Source organism: Triticum urartu, chromosome 1A (assembly GCF_056163025.1).
Source record: "Triticum urartu cultivar PI428250 chromosome 1A, HENAU_Tu73, whole genome shotgun sequence".
NCBI lineage: Eukaryota > Viridiplantae > Streptophyta > Magnoliopsida > Poales > Poaceae > Triticum > Triticum urartu.
This window is the reverse complement of record NC_141873.1, coordinates 472234745-472253435: the sequence shown is the minus strand read 5'-3', so window position 1 is coordinate 472253435 and position 18691 is coordinate 472234745.

Sequence of the window (18691 nt, the reverse complement as noted above, 5' to 3'; positions counted from 1 at the left end):
ATTTAAAAAATATTTTAGAGAAAACCGGGGGAAAACAAAGCAAATCATGGAAAAATAATAATTAGTAAAGCAGAAGCCGAAGTACAATGCCATTTTTGGGATGGCAATTCCTATTCCTTACGTGACCGTTCAATAGCGCCTAAGCGCACCCGAGCAACTAATAAAAGAGCGCTCCATCTATAATTAAATAAAAATGAGGAGCCGAAGATTCTAGGGGGCTACAACCTGCTTCTTTCCATTCTTTCTCTTCTTTCACACAGGTGTGTATTGCTGAGGATTCTATCTAAAAAGAAGGTCAACGGGGGAGACTACTTTGAAGGAGCCTCCCAAAGGGTTATTTGGGGTGGACGCGCTCTCAGCTGCCGCCACGTGTCTGCTCTGGGCGCTCTCTCTGAAAAAAAAATGCACGCCTTTTTGGGTAGTACATTTTTTTTTGGATTTTTTGTTTTTTCGCTGCAATTCTTAGGTTTCGGAACAAACAAAAAAATTGAAAAAAAATGACACAAAAAATGCATTTTTTTTCACGAGAGGCACGAATTTACTTCTCATGGAGGCACGGATTTGCTTCTGCAAGAGGCACGCTCGTAAAAGTGGGAAACGCGTTTTTCTTTCCTTTTCCTATGACAAGAGGCACGGATTTATTTCTTATAGAGGCACAGATTTGCTTCTGCGAGAGTCACCGCTGTGCCTCACAAAAAGAAAAAAGAAAGGTGTTTTTTTTCCACGAGATGCACGGATTTACTTCTCGTGAAGGCATGTCCGCAAGTGGCACGACAATGCCTCTTGCAAAAGGAAAAAGTTCCTACGACGAGAGGCATGAATTTACTTCTCATAAAGGCACAGATTTGCTTCTGCGCGAGGCACGACCGTGCCTCTCGTAAAGGGAAAAGGAGAAAATCATGTTTTCTTTTTTTTCTACCACAAGATGCACAGATTTACTTCTTGTGAAGGCACGGATTCGTTTCTGCGAGGGACACGGCCGTGCCTCTCGGAAAGGAAAAACCATGTTCCTAATTTGATTTTTTTTATTCGCTTTTTTTAGTTCGTTGAAATCTATCAACATAGAATGTAGTTTTGGGGGCTATTTGGATTTTACCTGTGCTAGCCCTACCGATCTTGGCGTGCCAATCAATTGGCGGCTGATTTCGCTGCCGACGGCTAGCCAAAAAGTTGGCGTCGAATATAACTAGGAGTGTTGAAGAGAGCAGGGCGCGCCAATTCTTTGGTGTCCATCCAAACACGTAGGGATGGCCCAGTCAACACGAAAAAATTGGTAGGGCGTTCCATGGCTTCGATCCAAACAGAGCCTTGATGATCTCAACGTGAGGAATGCAGGCATAAAAATGGTTTAAGATTTGAACGCACAGTTTGAGATATAAAACATTTTGAATAAACAAATCTACGAAAAAGAAACTCTCAAGTTACGACAAAGTGATGTTCATCCAGTAGGACATTTGTGACAACCTGGGAAGATGGGGGTGGCATTTGCAAAGAGTGCTCCTTACCGAGTGATTTCGACCTTTGTGAACTTGTAAAACATATATGTGCCATCCTATTTACTGTTTACTGTGTCTGATTTCCCTGACCATATTTTTCCCTTTTCCAATTTTTTCTTTTCTATTTTTCTTTACATATTTATTTTTTATTTTTAGAATATATGACACATTTTTTGACTTTGTGAATACTTTTAGAGTTCAAGAATTGTTTTTATTTGTCATATGTTTTGAATTCATGAACATTTACAATTTTTAAAATTTTGTAGACATTTTTGAATCCATAAATAATTTTCCAAGCTCGCGAGCATTTCTTTGGCAAACATTTTTTAGTTTTTCACGAAAATTTAATTAAACCATGGAGTTTATTGAATTAAAAAAATTAATTCACACAAAAAAATTCTACGTTGCCAGATTTGTTTAGTTCACAAACATTTCTTTTACTTTGTGAATATTTTTCCAAAATCATGAACTTTTTTAAATTTATAAACATTTTTTGATTCACAATCATTTTTCCAATTAACAAACATTTTTATTCCATGAACATTCTTTTGAATTCAGGAACATTATTTGAAATTCGTTAACTGGTTTTTTTTTCTGTTGTCACCATGAGACAGATTCCGTTCAACTTCTTTTGAAAGAACCGTCGTGGAACTCGGTTGCCCGATAAATGAACGGACGAATAAATTGGTCGGTGCAAGAACCGTTGGGAGAGTGTTTGCTCCCCTCCCAAAGCGCTATCGGTGGTGATAGGGCGCGTCGCCAACTCCTATTCCGCTCCTTAAGCGCCGATTAAGTTTATGTACGCAAACCGGCGTACTTGTTGACCTTGGGCTCGGCTTGTTTAACCTTTTTTTTTTCTCTCGTTCAGTGCCTACGCGCAGGTTCTGTTCGACTGGTCCTGTTTTTTTTTCTACTGGCTTCTAGAAGGTTCCACCAGTTTTTTAGGAGTGGTTTTTCTGCTACTTTTTCGTCTCTTTTTCTTTTTTGGGTATCTTTTTTCCTTTTTATTTTTATTTTTCTCCTTTGTTGTTTTCATCTTTTTGTGAACAATTTTCAAATCCGTGAAGTTTATTCGATTCCATGAACTTTTTTTCAAACTTTGTGAACTTTTTTCTAATATCATGAACTTTTGTCAAATTAATGTAATTTTTCAAATTTCATGAAGTTTTAGCTCTGTATCTGTTTTCAAATTCGTGACTCAGCTTTTCTCAAATTCATGAACTTTTAGCTCTGAACTTTTTCGAAATTCATGATTTTTTTCAAACATCATGAACTTTTCCAAATTTCACAATGCTTTTCAAGGTTCGCAACTTTTTTTTAAATTCGTGAACGTTTTCAGATCCTTGAACTTTGCAAATTCACAAACTTTTTTGCAGATTAGTGAACTTTTCGGAAATTATTTTTATTTTTACGAACCTTTTCAAATGTACGGCCATTATTCATTTTTGTGAACATTTTCAAATTTTATGTTTATTTAACTTTTACGATCTTTTTGAAAGTCAACGGTCAATCAACCAACATGTTTTTTTTTGTTAGGGGGCACCAGACGCGAAGCAGTCGTCGCTCGTCTCGTTCGCCCGAGCGTCCGTTCGAATCTCTACTCTCTACTCTCCATCTCTATCTCTACCTAATATTAAAGCGAGGATTGTTTCTCCACCTTTTTTCGTCTTTGGTCCATTCTGGTACGTCCTCTGTTTTACCCAGCGTATGTTGTTTTTTCTTTTCTTTTCACATCAATGGTTTGTACTGCATGAAGCTCAAAAATAAGAAAATGAAATTTTGTAGGACATGACTCGAACCCTGGCTGCAAACAACCCGCCCGACCGGACAGACCAGCTGAGCTGGTCTAGCCAACGCTACATGATTCGAAATGAAGGTGCCTACTATATTAGCTAGAAACAATTGTGCTTGGTTGTAGGCTAGCCGTCCGTCAGTCTATCGCGTTTCCGTGTTGTTTATCCGTTCATATCTTACCCGTCTTTATTTTTATCTTTACCTACTAATAAAGTGGCTACTGTTTCTGCTCGCTCACTGTTGTAATACGCTTTTTTCATGGATCAATCAATTGTAATACTTGGATCAATCAATTGTAATACGCTTCCTTCCATGAATGAATCATTAATCAGTAAATCGGCAAAAAAACTTGAGCATACTGGGGTTTGAACTCTGTATCTCGCCCAACAACAATTTAAACTTTGCTAACCAATTGGCTCCCCATCACACATGACAACAGGTTATATACGTTTATGTACTTCCAAAGGGAGCACATAGCCGACAAAAATCATGGATATTTCATGTTAAATAGTTCCACCTTGATGCACAAAACTAATTCTCACTAATTTATATACGTACTGCTTCATTGTCTGCCGTGAACTAATTAGATGGGATCCCTAAAAAAAGGTGAGAGAGGCTTTGCACTCTGCGGAAAAAGTGCATAATTAAAGATGAAGTATTGTGGGCTGGAGTAACTTGAAAAAAAAATTGCCGGCTTGAAAAAAAGTGCATAATTAAAAGAAATATTGTGTGGGCTGGATTAAAGGCGAAGATTGCAAGAAAGAATTGTGGGCTGGAAAAGGTGGTACAATTAAAAAGGTTATTGTGAGCTGCAGTGAAGTGAAGATCGTCAGAAACTGATTATTCCTTCTCGAGTTGGCTGAACTGGATTTGTGTGGACAGAAAAAAAGATGTCATGATTAAAGGAAAAATATTGTCTGGGTTGAGAAAAAGGTTGAAAGCAAATATTGAACTAATCAAACTGGTGATATTCCTTCTCAAGTGGCCGGAGTGGGCGTGTTGGTGCACAAAATGAGTGGGCGTGTTCCTGCGTGTCAATGCACAAAATGCGTTGCCAGATTGGGCGTGTTGGTCGTTTTGGTGGGATAACATTGCATATTTTTTTCACCAAATTTGCTACTGGGTTACTTTCATTGAACCGATAATTTTATCTTCCGTTGCAAGGGCGAGCATATGTGCTTAACGCCAGGCTGATATGCATTTTTTTTACTAGCTTTGGTGTGTGCATCCCAGCCACAAGGTGACACTATCCGGATGTTGCATTGTTGTTCACTTTGGTGGACGAGACAATTAGAATTTTCACCATAACAAATTCCCTACAAGACTTTGGGCTTGCACTTAACCAGTAATTTTCTCTCACATTGCAACGCACGGACATATATGCTAGTCGATCTAACATTTGATGGGTCGGACGCTTCTCGTTTCCCTGAGCGTACATTCGAATCGATTTAATCGGCCTTTGAGCGCCCTGAGCCTAAACTGGCGCTGACAGGCGCCGTTTAGGACATCTCGCTTATAGCGGACAGACGGCTGCGTCGCCCATGAACACGGCAGGGAGCTCATGGTGCACGGAAACAGTAAGGAAGTGGGTCGTCATGCTGACGTCCGACGAATTTTATTTTTCTTTTTTCTGTTTTTTTACTTTTCATATTAAAAATTATATATTACAAGAAATTACATTTACTTAAAGAAATTTTTAAACAACGAATCTCAAAAAATGTTAGCATGTTATAGAAAACATTAGTCCAACTTTCAAATATATTAATATCTTTCAAAAAAAGGTTTGGACAACGAAATAATATCTGATTTTCAGTAAAATTGAATATCAATGTTTTTTTCAAACTTGTATACAATATAAAAAACTTTGTAATGAAAAAAAAAATCAAAATATTAAAAAATGTGAAATTTTAAAGAAATATTCCCGCATTTCAAAATAATGTTCATCACATTTTCAAAAATGTTTATACTATGTAACAAAAAGTTGGTGTAGGTTAAAAGAGAGTTTATTTCGATTAAAAATGTACATGGTACTTTAAAGAAATATTCTTGTGTTTCCAAAAAATGATCGTGATTATTTTTAATGTTTATACAATGTAAAAAATGTTCATGTCGATCAAAAAATAGTTTATTGCCATCAAATATGTACAATGTATACTTGGAAAATGTTAGGGTGTATTCAAAAAAGTTTTCTAAACACGTATTGAAAAATATAAATCATGTATTTAAAAATGTTCAACTTGTATATAAAATTGTTTTTATGCATGCGCTTAAAATGTACATAGTGTACTGGAAAAAAGTACACATGTGTTAGAAAAAGAAAGCCCATAAAGACAAAAAACAAAATTAAACGAAAGAAAACAAATAAAACAAGAAAGAGCAAAAGAAAACTAAAGTATAATGAAAAAAAAGAAAACCAATGAAACTAGTGAATAACGAATGAAACCAAAGTATAACGGAAAAAAACCTGAAGAAAATCGGTGAAAAAAAACAAAGCCAAAAATGAAAACACCCGAAGAAAACCGTGTAGAGCGAATCTACAGTGACATGAATTGCAGCAAGCATGCTGCACTAATGGGCCAGCTCAATATCGCTCGCCCGTAGGTGATTCCTAATATGAATTGGTACAGGCGAGACATAGCTCTTGCGGTGGTGATATGTATCGCTCGTGGTGACCGATTCGACCGCGTCGTTGACGTCGCTGCTTTGGTGGGCTGGCTCACTCCTACTGGGGAAAGTATCTAGTGCTCCCAGGCTTGGGGTGCTCCCGGTGCTCCAAATGTCCGAAAACATTTTTAAAATGTTCAAAAAATTCTGAAAAAAATGCGGCAGATCGACGGAACATCGATGTTTCTTGTCACAAAATTTCAAATCAAAATTCGAAACATTGCTCGAGATACAAAAATGACTAATTTTTGTACATAACATAAGTTGGGCTTTAGTTTTGGCCCATTATCACATTGATGTCAAATTTGTCATTTTTGTATCTCGAGAAATGTTTCGAATTTTGATTTAAAATTTTGTGACAAGAGACATCGATGTTCCGTCGATGCGCTGCATTTTTTCAGAATTTTTTGAGCATTTTAAAAAATAATTTTCGTATCGGAGCACCGGGAGCACCCTAGGCCTGGGAGCACTAGATACTTTCCCACTCCTACTGGTCTCGCTCACGCTTCCTCCTATAGTGCTTATCCGAGTTTGTTTCCAGAAATGATTGCCGTTAACTGCCGATCTCACAAGTTTTGTCCATCGCCTCCCATGGACAACACATGGTAGTGGCCAAGCACATTGCAATTCGGACCAGCCACATGTCCTAGTGTATACTTATTCACACGAGATGGTTTGTGCAACAATGCTTATGTTACAAAGAAAGTTTGCAACAAGACTCTTGTTGCAAAACCGCTATGGCAATATCTCTTGTTAATAAAAATTGTAACATGATATATTGTTGCAGAAGTCCCTCAGCAACATCGTTTATGTTGCAAAAACGTAAAGATGTAAAAAAACACATATGAGATCTATTACAAAGAGTTCTGCAACACTGATTTGGTTGTAGTTGTGAGAAAAGAAATAGACCATTCGGTGGCGCCAGATCTAACGGCTGCTACGTGGCAGGTTTTTAAAAGTATCCTCCGGCCCACGCAAACCATAGCACGTCCTTTCGTCTTTTCAAACGCTGGTTCTTATAGCCTGAGCGCTAGCCGCCGGGTCGCTCACTAATACTGTAATTAAGCCGATCCAACAAATACCAAACGAACACTCCCTAGCAAACAGGTCAGAAAAAAGAAAAGAAAAAAGCATACTAGCACGTGTGTTGTACTAAAGCATGATACAATATGTTAGAAAAAAAATCAGAGTATGATTCAATTCAGATATTCCACAAATTTCAAATAAGATGTTCACAAATCCGACAAAACACGTTTGCGACTTCAAAATGGTTTGTGAATTTGAAAATATGTTCATGAATTAAAATAATGTTCATGCATTTGAAAAATTGTACACAAGCTGGAAAGTGTTCCGAATATGAAAACGATTCCTGAATTCCAAAAACGTTGAATAATAGAAAAATGTTAGTGTATAAGAAAATCTTCAAAAAATTGAAAAAAAATCATAATTTCAAACAATATTATCGAATACTTAAAAATGTTAGCATATTAAAAAAGTGTTCAAAATATGTTTGTCAGCTTTTCAAAAGATTGCAAATTCAAAAAATGTTTAAGAATTCACGTAATGTTCACAAATTTTAAAATATGTTTATGTATGTGAAAAATTGTTAATGAATTTAGAGAATGTTTGTGAATTTGGAAGATGTTCACGAACTCGTAAAATGTTTGAAAATTTCAATAAGTTTTTCCTAAATTTGAAAAATAGTCGCGGACTCACAAAATATTTGTGCATTTGAAATAATGTTCATGTGTTCGATTTTTTTTGTGAAGTTGAAAAAATTCGCTAACTCAGAAAACTATTTGTGTATGAAAAAAATATTCATGTACTCAAAGCATGTTCTGCTAAAATAGTTTGCTAATTATTTTTAAAAAAATAACGAGTTTGAGAAATACTTACATATTCAAAAAATATTTACAAACTAAAAAATGTTTGCCAAATTGAAAAATATTTGTAAATTTAAAATAGTTCTTTAAAATTTGTTCCTGAATGGTCGTCAGAGAACTGGTGGGATAGAGGCTCACTCGGTGGGGATGCAACGAGGGCCAACTGGGTCATTTGGCCCATGAGTGCCATGTGCGCACCCTCGACTATAAGCGCCATATAGGGTAGCAACTAGTTAGAGGGTACCCCTTAGAACCGTCCGATTGAGGCCAGTTTAGTGCAGGGCGGCTCGTGCGCCACGCCGTTTCCTAGAGTGCTCCAATGACGTTGCATAGGAGCGCTCTACAAGAAGAGGGTGCACGGGTGGAGCACTGTTGGTGTCTAAGAACCAGGCATTGGGTTGTCGGCTATAATCCTTTGTAAGTTCGGCCAGGGACTGAATGCGTCTAGCTTCCTAAGTCATCGAGCATTGGAAGAAGAAGAACAGAAGGTAGAACACACCGGAGTTACCTAGGTTCAGACCACCGTGTTGGTGTAACACCCTACTCCTGCTCTAGATTTATATTTCTCTATGGACTAGCTACAATACGTGTGTTGAGTTGCGAATGAATCAGTTGCCTCTCAAGGCAGTAGATCGCTCGGTAGAAAATAATGACTATAGTCTCAGTCCTTGCCCCGAGGCTGACTACCCCAAGATCCCAGACGACCTTCCTTAAATGCGGGCTCTCCCCGTCCCCGGCCACTACTACCCTTGTGGCTATAAAAGGAGGCTTCCCCCCGGATTCCACCACTCCCATCACCATCGCTCATCCACCGTCTTTGTTGCCACCATTTCCTCACGCTGTGCCTCTCCCTGGGGTTCTGCTTCCCAATCCGCCCCCTTCCTTCGTCATGTTCATCGCTCTCAGCTGGAGGCGAGTGCTCTTAGCTTGGTTCTATCGAGCATAGTCAGGGCTCCTCCACCTCTACCTTGCCCCCTCCTTGGGGTGCACTGCCCATTGCTCCTCCAGGGGGTTCGGGTAGTGTTTCCGCCTCCCGTCACGGTGCAAACCAGGCTCCACCTAGGGTGAGTATGGAGGTGCTTGCGCCGATGACGGTCGTCCATGTCGCTCGTGAGTTCTTCTCCAAGAATCCGAGGCGGATGGCGGCGGCGGCCTCCACCTAGGTGATGCTCGTCGGGCTCGGGCAATCTTTCTTCAAGACACCATGGCCTCTTGGCTTGTGGCCTCTCGTGCTGCTCGGAGGATGTGGTAGCGCATCTAGACAGATCCTCTATTGGAGCCGCTGATGGGTCTGAAGATTGACGCCGTGCACTCATGGGTGAACCGAGAGTTGAAGTTTCTCGCCATTCGCATTAGGGCAGAGGCGAGTGCTTAGGAGTGTGCAGAGCTGGGAGGCCCCGAGCCGCCTCTTTCAGCATGGCAGATCCTCGGCTAGGCTATGGATCAGGCGGGCTCCGAGGATCCTTCATGGGTCACGATGGGTTTTTCTTCAAGGGGTTCTCCTCGAGAACGCGCTCGGGGCTCCACTTTGGGTGCCAGCGGGGTATCCTTCGGCCGAACTTGGTCTTTAAGACACTTTTTATTCTTTCTCCTTTTTATGTAATGTGCTCTGCTAGAGCCTTATCCTCAACTAGCTTTCAGGTGTCCCCGCGAATGGAAGCACCCCTATTTTATGTATTCTTGTTGGCCCACGACAGGGAGGGGGTTTTGTTTTGAAAATTTCAGTCAACAGAATGTATCGTAGTGACTAGTCGCGACTCCAGGGCTTTCCGTTGCATCCATTTGATGTGGCATACCTAGCTGCGACCCCAGGGCTTGGCGAGTCAGTGTGTTAGTTTATAAGAACATGTCGTCGTGACTGGTCGTGACTCCAGGGCTTTCCTTTGCGCCCATTCAGTCATCGGGGTGTGCCTAGCTGCGACCCCAGGGCTTCGTGGGTCATCATCGATTGTCCTTACGTGCCTGGACACGACTGCACGACTTTGTGCTTCTGGATAATCCCAAGATGGGTTGTGCCTAAGCTCGGTGCCTGGGTGCGAATCCAGGGCTTCAGGAGTGGCCATGTCATACTCTTCAGCATGCGGCGGACCGCTTCTGGTTAAGAGACGGTTGGCCTTGAGTAAAGCAAGGACACCTAAGAAAGACACATTAAATGCGCCTTGTCATGTAATGCGAGGGATAACCTCGCATCACTGTACCCTTTCCACCTCCTGTGTGCCACTGTGGCAACCCCTTTTCCTATAAAAGGAGGCCCGAGGCGACCAGGAGAAGGATTCGGCTTTTTGGAGCTCCTGACGCCCCATAGCTAGCTCAAGAACACAAATAGACAATCCACCAAAGCAGGAGTAGGGTTTTACGCATCCTTGCGGCCCGAACCTGGATAAACGAACCGTGTGCTACCTGCTTGATCCGCTCTTCTCACGACCCCGCGCCCCGCCAACCGTAGTAGGGATTATCGTGATCGCATAGGTATCGTTCCGCACCGACATCTCTGGTGTGCCAGGTAGGGGACCGCAGTTGTGAGAATCGGCTCTAGCAATCAGCCCAGCACTCCTTCGTCTTCGTGGCTCTTGGAGAGGGAAGGAGGCCGGAAGATCAGCGCTCTAGCGACTACAAACAGAAGCTAAGTTGCACTGAACCCTTATTTGTTCTATCCTTCTTATATGAGGTTATTCCCCCCGGAGATGTCACGCCTTTGTATGATAAACCTGCACGCTAGGGGGCTCTCCCATGATCGGCAATGCCCTTGCCCTATTTCGAGTCCGCTCAGCAGCTCAAGCGGCTGCGTCGAGAATGGCAGAGTAGCCTTTCGCGACCAACAACGCTCTCGATTCTGACTCAAGTCAAGCTCGACAGTTCGAGCGGCCGCGTTCGGAACGGAAAGGTGGCTCACTTGGCAGCACGCGTACCCAGCAGGCCCATGGGGATCCATCCCCAAAACGCCGCTAGGGGCTTCCGCGCCGGCGAGCCTACCCAATCGGCGTAGGGCGCGCATACAAAGAGGAATTGAACAGGGAAATAACGTGCATGAAATTAAAAGTACTGCAAAGTTATATTACATCACATCATTGCTGCGGTTCTAACTAAAGATGAAATTCGTCTTGGTCGTGAACCTGCAACGGCGGTGAAGAACGGGATGCCTAATCCCGATGCTGGCCTTCCACCCTCTTGATTTCGTCGATGCTGCTGATGACGGACTTGATGCGCTCCTTGAGCACCGTGAGGTCAATACCCTCCGGCAAGCTATCCATCGTGGCACCGAAGTCGAGGTCAGGATTCTAGTATGCCATCTTGGTGAGGACCTTGGTCATGACCCCCCGGCAAAGTCGCCGGGCTTCCCCGGCCAATGTGGCCACTCAGTTGGAGTGAAGATAAGCCAAGGCTCCGATGACGCCCTCGAAGAACAGGGTCAGCTTGGTGTTGACGGTCCCGCTGCGCTCAGGGGCGTACCTCACGTTTGGCATCCCCATGGTGGCCAACTGCGAGGTGACCCTGCCGGCGACCTCCTCCAGACGGCTGATCCATCTGTTCTCGCCCGCCACATAATCTTGGTGGGAGGCGGCCTCGTTCGCCCGCAGCTGCTTCTCCTCCTATAGACTCCTGGTCAAGGTCTCCTCCCGAGCCCTGCTCTCCGACAACATCTTATCGAGATCCTCCAGCTTCAGCTTGAGGTCTCTGATGGAGTTTTGTGCTTCAGAGAGCTCCCCAGCCCTGCTGATGACCGCTCCTTGCGCCTCCACCAAGGCACTGTTGAGCGTGCTCTTCTCGTTGGACAGCTTGAGGGCCTGCTCCTTCAGCTCGTCCTGCGCCACCTCCAACTCCCTTACTTTGCCGGCATGGGCCAGAGCCTGGGCATCGAGTGCCTCCTTGTGCCTCTGCTCCAGCTCGCGAGTCCGCCGCGCGACAAGGGCCTCGAGCTACTCATCCTTGCCACGGAGCGCTGCGGCAAGCTTCGCCTCACGCACGGTGAGGTCCTCTTCCTGGGAATCCAGTGTGGCTTGATGCTGGTTCCGGACGGCCTCAGTCGCGGCAGCCAAGTTCGCCGCCTGTTCCTGGGCCTTCTCGATGTCAGCCATCTTCATGGTGAGCTCGACATTGCGCTTGGCCAATTCCTCATGAAAGGCCCTCTGCTCCTCGCGAGTCTGGTGGAACCAGGTCTGCGCCTCAGCAACGTGCGCCTTGAAATCCACCTCTGCCTGGTCCACCGTTGCCGTCCTGGACTTAACCTTGTCCAGACGGACACGGTAGAGCGCCTGGAGTTTTCGGAAGTTGGCCCCCATGGCGCGGAAAAGCTGCTCTTCTGGAGAACCATCACCGCCAACGCCCGGCTCACCGACAACCTCGAGCCCGGTGGCGGCAAGCACCTCGCCGTCAAAGACTTCCCCTTCGGCGGGTGCCCGGTAACTTGACGCCCCTGGGAGGTGGACGAAAAGATCGTCGCCCACCTTCAGATACCTGCCAGGGCCCGAGGTTGAGGAGGAGGGAGGCTGATCATCAACCGCCTCTTCCTCGGCGGTGGCCTTGCCGGCTTCCCCGGCAGGCCCACCGTTGGCGCCCTCCGCAGAAGCCTTGCCGGTCGCCTTGGCGGCCCCCGCAGTGGTGTCCTCGGCAGCATCCTTGGCGGCCTCATCAGCGGCGACCTCGGCAGCATCCTTGGCGGCCTCCTTAGCAATGTTCCCAACAATGGTATCCACGTCCTCCATACCTATTGAGGGAGGGCCTGGGTAGTAAGGGGAGCATTGAAGCCAAGAAAAAGAATAAGGGAAAAACAGAGACGGAGGACAGGCAACTCACCAGTGCCAGGCTGTGTAGCAGAAGTCCCCTCCCCGCCAGCATCCGGCGCCATGGCAGAGTCACCAGCGCCCAAGTTCCCCTCTTCCTCCATGGGTGTGGGCTCCGTGCTTGATGCCCTTGCCGGGGACGCCCCTCGCAGCGGCGTAGTCGATGGGGGTGGTGTGTTGGGGGTAGCCCTCCGCGGCTCCTCCTGCTGCCGCTCCCCTCCTGCAAACCCGGCAAGGTCAACACCATAGCATCAGACGCCTACCACATGTCGAGTAAGAGGAGGGTGACGAACTTATGCTGGGGGCTACGCCGGGGGCTGCTGTCCGGGCTGCTCAACACCACCAGTGGCGTCTTTGAAGCCCCTGCTGGGGGCTGACTGCTCGCCGAGGCCTTTCGCCCCCTTCACCCTCTGGGCCAACGTCTCTGCATCCCTGCAAAAGCAAAAACGGATCAAGATGGGTGGCTTAATTCAGAGGAATGGAAATGGCAGTAAGGAACAGAGTACTTACTCGTCATCCACCTCCTCCTCTTCCACCACTTTCCTCTTCCTCTTCGGGCTGAGAGGCCCGAGATCAAAAGTGACCTCCGCGTCGACATCCGAGTCGACATCTGCCGGAGGAGGCGAAGATGGCGGGGTTTGTGCGCGCCCATATGGAGAAGGGGCTGTTGTCTTCTTCTTCTCAGTGGCCTTCGTCAGCCTCTTGGCTGCCGTGGCCCTTGGGTGATGCCCAGACCCCTCCAGGGTCAATTGATGCCGCGCAGCCCTGCCGGGCCGGACCGGCTCACCGGAGCCAGCCCACCGCGGGACTCACCCTCTTCCCCTGGTTGGCATCGAGCCTGCCGCCATGTCCTCCTCCGACGACGACTCGTCGGCCGCGTCTTCGACGAGCGGAGATCCAGTGTCGGCGCTGCTGACCTCCCCGGAGGCCGCCGCCCACCGGGTGAGCTCCTCTTCCTCCGCAGCCGTTGCGGCCTTGTCCTCCACACCCCCGGCGCTGTCGGCCTCCATGGCAAGCTGTGCCTCCCTCGCCCTAGTGGCGATGTAGTCCAGCTCTGCCTGGGTGGTGTCCATGATAAGCCACCGCTCGGCATCAGCATTGACGTACACCTCGATCAGGGTGTCAAAGAATTGCTGCACATCTGCGTCCTTCGGCTCCTCCCAGCTCGGGACAGGGCCGTGCGCATTACAGTCCGGCATCATGGCGATGATCTCGGACTGACGCGAATTGTTGCACAACGGGACCACCCCCGCTGGCAGCTTGAAAAACGGCCCCTTGAGAGCCTTGCCAACCTTTGCGGCAGCCCTCGCGGCCTTGCCGGTCTGTTCGACCTCGCCATCGCGACCCACATCAAGCTGGAAAAGCCGTCGGCAGAAGTGGGCATGCACCAGCACTGTGAAGTTGTGATCGAGGCCGGGGCGGAGTCGCATAATGGCAGCCGGATTCGTAAAGAGCCAAGCTGGCCTCCCCTTGTTGTGCAACGGGGCAATCCGGCGACGAATGAAGTCCGGCCCGATCATCTCAAGGGTGAGTCCAGCCCGGGTGAGCCAGAGAATCCTGGTGGTGGCAACAGTGAGCCTCCCATCGGTGGCGTCGACATCGCTCCAATCGCTGCCACGGACCGGCGGCACTCGGCGGACCTTGCAGAATTCCGGCGGGTTTTCATCCTCAATCCAGCACCACCGGCCACGCCATTCCTCCCACCTCTCCTTCACGGCACCGTCCGGGTACGCCCCCTTGGATCTTGGGATCTAGGTGACGCAACCAGAGACGGCACCTCCCAGCTAGATCCGAGGGAAGAAGTAATGGCGGAAGAGCGTCGTGTTGGGCTGCACCCCGGCAAAGCCTTCGCAAAGATGCGCGAAGAAAGCCATGCACGCCACCGCATTCAGAGTAAAATCCAAGATGCGAAAGCCGAAGGTGTGCATAACGTCGCAGAAGAAATCAGAGAAAGGGGGGCATAACCCGCAAGAAAGATAATCGACGAAAAAGGGATACCGATTTGGAGCAGGATCGGCGCAAGCAGCAGGAATGACGTGCGTCGCCGGGTGTCCCGAATTCTCTCCCCCCATCTTCGCTCCCCATAGGGGCCTGAAGGAGGCCCGGAGCTCTTGAACATCAACCGTCGAGGGGAAGAAGAAGGCGGACTTCGTCTGGTCCCCCGACAGCGCGCTCTCCGGCGGCTCCATAGTCCCAGCGCCCTTAGCCATCCCCTTGCCCTTGACGGATTTGGGCGCCATGGCGACCAAGAAGTTTAGAGGGCTGAGGAAGGGGGATGGCGAAGCAACGACGGCGGGCGACGACGGAAGCTTAGGAAGGAAGGAAGAGAGGAAACGGCGGCTCTGAGATTGGAAAAGGCACGAGGAAAGAGGAGAAAGTGAGCAGCGCACCCGCGGTTATTCCTTTCTTATGGGGGAAAACACGGGCCGCCTCCTTTCACATTAACTGTGGTGTGACGCATGCCTACGGGAACCAACCCCACGCATGCCGCCCATGTCACACGCACCTCCCCACGCCGCGCCACGCACGGGAGTCGTGGGAAGCGCAGCGCGCGAAGAATCTTACCGTGGTAAAAACCGCCCCGCCTGCCCGCGCACCGTTTGTGGGCCTAGCCCAACAACGCGTCGCGCTTATGTGTGGCCCAGGCCCGGGGGCTCCTGTCGGTGTAAAAAAAGAGGGGTAAACTTTTTGTACCCCTATAACTGTGCACGGGCAGTCTGAGCCACGGGCACCACCACACCAAGCAAGGCAAGGGAGGTGAGCCAGGGTAAGACCGAAGCTCAAGAGAACTACGATGCCAAGGCCAAGACCACGGAGAGCAAAGGGGACGAAGCGGACTCCCCCGGCAAGATCCTTGCCGGGAGACAGTTCTAGAAGCCTCGGCAAGACCCTTGCCGCGGCGACTCGTCCCGCGCCTACGGAGCGAATCACCCTTGAGTCCACTTCCCCCAGAGGGTAAGGATTCGGGAGACATCCCCGTGGCAGCATGCAGATCTTCATGAAGACATTCTAGATCAGATACGCACTAAGGAGGCGACAACTCTTGGCGGGATCCCAGCCGAGGAAGACCACAAGGCCCCCGGCAAGCGCCTTGCCGGGGATGACGACAGGCGCCTCGGCAAGACCCTTGCCGGGGCCCCGGCAAGGCCCTTGCCGAGGACACCCGCAGGGCCACCATCAGGCCCACGCCGACTAAACCTCCACCGCCGTTCGCATGCAGCTGCCGACCCAACCAGCTGGGCAGGCACCCGCGTGGCGGCGTGGAAATCTTCGTGAACACCCACCACTGCGCCACCTCAGCTGCCTGCCTACCTACGTGGCATCGCAAGCTTCGCTGGCCAGGGCGCATGTCGACACAAGAAGGAGCGGCGACGGACGAGGCAGATCTCTCCCCCTTCCCCGATAAAGCAAGGACACCTAAGCAAGACGCATTAAATGCGCCTTGTCATGTAATGTGAGGGATAACCTCGCATCACTGTACCCTTTCCACCTCCTTTGTGCCACTGTGGCAACCCCTTTTCCTATAAAAGGAGGCCCGAGGCGACCAGGAGAAGGATTCAGCCTTTTGGAGCTCCTCACGCCCCATAGCTAGCTCAAGAGCACAAATACACAATCCATCAAAGCAGGGGTAGGGTTTTACGCATCCTTGCGGCCCGAACCTGGATAAACGAACCGTGTGCTACCTGCTTGATGCGCTCTTCTCACGACCCCGCACCCCGCCATCCGTAGTAGGGATTCTCGTGATCCCATAGGTGTCGTTCCGCACCGACACATACCAGGCCGTCGATGGATCCACGCCGTGGGCCGCAGGAAGGTAAGTCTGGGTACCCTGGTTCCCAGAACGCCGAGAGTAACCCCCGGGACCAAGGTGCACTCGTACTTGGCTTCGAGGTGAAACCAAAGGGCAAGGGAGAAGTGCCGCGGGCCCCAATCGCCTGTAGCCCGAGTCAAAGTGTGGCGCTTGATGGGATGTGGGCGTCTCCACTTCCCCACGCCTCCTCGGCAACTGCTGTCGGTGTCAAAACCGGCAGATCTCGGGTAGGGGGTCCCGAACTGTGCGTCTAAGGATTGAAGGTAACAGGAGGCAGGGGACACAATGTTTACCCAAGCTCGGGCCCTCTTAACGGAGGTAATACCCTACTTCCTTCTTGATTGACTTTTATGAGTATAGGGGATACAAGAGTTGATCTACCTCGAGATCGTAATGGCTAAACCCTAGATGTCTAGCCTGTATGATTATGATTGCCTCTATGGACTAAACCCTCCGGTTTATGTAGACACCGAAGGGGGCTAGGATCATATAGAGTTGGTTTACATAGAAAGGAATCTTCATATCCGAACGCCAAGCTTGCCTTCCACACCAAGGACAGTCCCATCCGGACTCGGGGGTGAGGGAGTCCTGGACTAAGGGGTCCTCGGGCGTCCGGCCTGTTATTCATGGGCCGGACTGATGGGTTGTGAGGACATGAAGGCCGAAGACTACACCGTGTCAGGATTGGACTCTACTTGGTGTGGAAGGCAAGCTTGGCGACCGAAGATTCCTTCTTATGTAACCGACTCCATGTAAACCCTAGATCCCTTCGGTGTCTATATAAACCGAAGGGGATAGTCCAGAAAGGACAACATATATACTCATTACCATATTCATAGGCTAGGCTTCTAGGGTTTAACCATTACGATCTCGTGGTAGATCAACTCTTGTAACACCCATATTCATCAATATCAATCAAGTAGGATGTATGGTATTACCTCCATAGAGAGGGCTCGAACCTAGGTAAACATTGTGTCCCCTGTCTCCTGTTACCATCGATCTTAGACGCACGGTTCGGGACCCCCTACCCGAGATCCGCCAGTTTTGACACCGACATTGGTGCTTTCATTGAGAGTTCCACTGTGCCGTCGACAAAAGGTTCGATGCATGGCCCCTTCAATCGTCAATAATGACGCTGTCCAGGGAGGAATCTTCCTCCCCGGACAGATCTTCGTATTCGGCGGCTTCGTGCTGCAGGACAACTCGCTTAGCCATCTGGAGCAGATCGACAGCTACGCCCCTGGCCATCAGGTCGGATTCGATAGCTTGAACTATGCCACGGACATCCATGTAAACCTGATCTTCGAGGGATTTGAACCCGCGACGATCGCTCCCCTCATCTCGATGAACGTGACTTAAATATGTCATCGGACCACACCCAGGAGATGGTTCCTGCGGTTGCAACGACCTTAGAGCCGAGGCAGATCGAGCCATCTGAGGCCTCAGAGTATGCGGCGTTGGAGCCGCACATGGACTCGACGCCCTGCAATATTCGCTTTAACAGAACTTCCGACTCGTCTCCGGCTATAAGTTCCGGACTGTGTACGCCCGTGGACACTGAGCTAGATCGGTTATCGATCTTCGAGTTCAGCGCCGCTGACGTTTTCCAGGACTCGCCTTTGGGTGACATGCTAAAATCTTTAAAGAATCTGTCCTTGGAGAAGGACTCCCATCCGAACTATGTCCGGTTTGAGCTAGAGACAGATGATGAGGAATTTTGCTTCCCACCCGCCACCCACTTCATAGCCACCGTCGACGACTTAACCGACGTGCTTGACTATGGCTCCGAAGACATCGACGGTATGGATGACGATGCCGACAAGGAGCAAGGCCAAGAGCCGCCATTCACTGGACGTTGGACGGCCACCTCTTCGTACGACGTCTACATGGTTGATAGACCTAAAGGATCTAGCGACGACAAAGAAGAACCAGATGCGAATAAAACCTCCGAGACACAGTCCAAGCGCCGACAGCCCAAACGCCGCCCCAAGCCCCGTCGCTCAAAGGACGGAAACACTGGCACCGAATAAAATACTACTCCGGGCGACGCCGAAAACAATAAAGACCCTGTCGGGGCTACATCCGAACAAGAACAGGACAGCAGGCAAGACAACCCTGACGAACAGACCATAGAAGTTGATCTGGAGGATGATAGTTACTGTCCACCCTCCAAGGAGGAGATAAGTCTTGGCAACAAAGATTTCATCGTGCCTGAGGATCCTCTCGAGCAGGAGCGCTTTAAGCTTCAACTCATAGCCATGG